The sequence below is a fragment of the Fulmarus glacialis genome, unplaced genomic scaffold, assembly GCF_000690835.1.
Source record: "Fulmarus glacialis isolate BGI_N327 unplaced genomic scaffold, ASM69083v1 scaffold18172, whole genome shotgun sequence".
NCBI lineage: Eukaryota > Metazoa > Chordata > Aves > Procellariiformes > Procellariidae > Fulmarus > Fulmarus glacialis.
In genome coordinates, this window is record NW_009196140.1 from 4,112 (window position 1) to 4,330 (window position 219).

Genomic DNA, 219 nt, shown 5'->3' on the forward strand with positions numbered 1-219 from the left:
CCTTTTAGCTGTTTCCTGGTTTTTTTTTTTTTTTTTTTTTTTTTTAATTATATCTTCTCGTGATTTGCCCCGGTTCTCCTGTGCATCCCCCCCAAGCTCTGAGCCCCCGGCTTGGTCCAAAATGCGACAGTGCCTCTTTTCCCCTGCCTGCCCCCCGCTGCGGGAGGTGAGGTGTGAGCTCAGCCCTCGTCCCGGAGAGCGACTTGTGAACACGGCTCG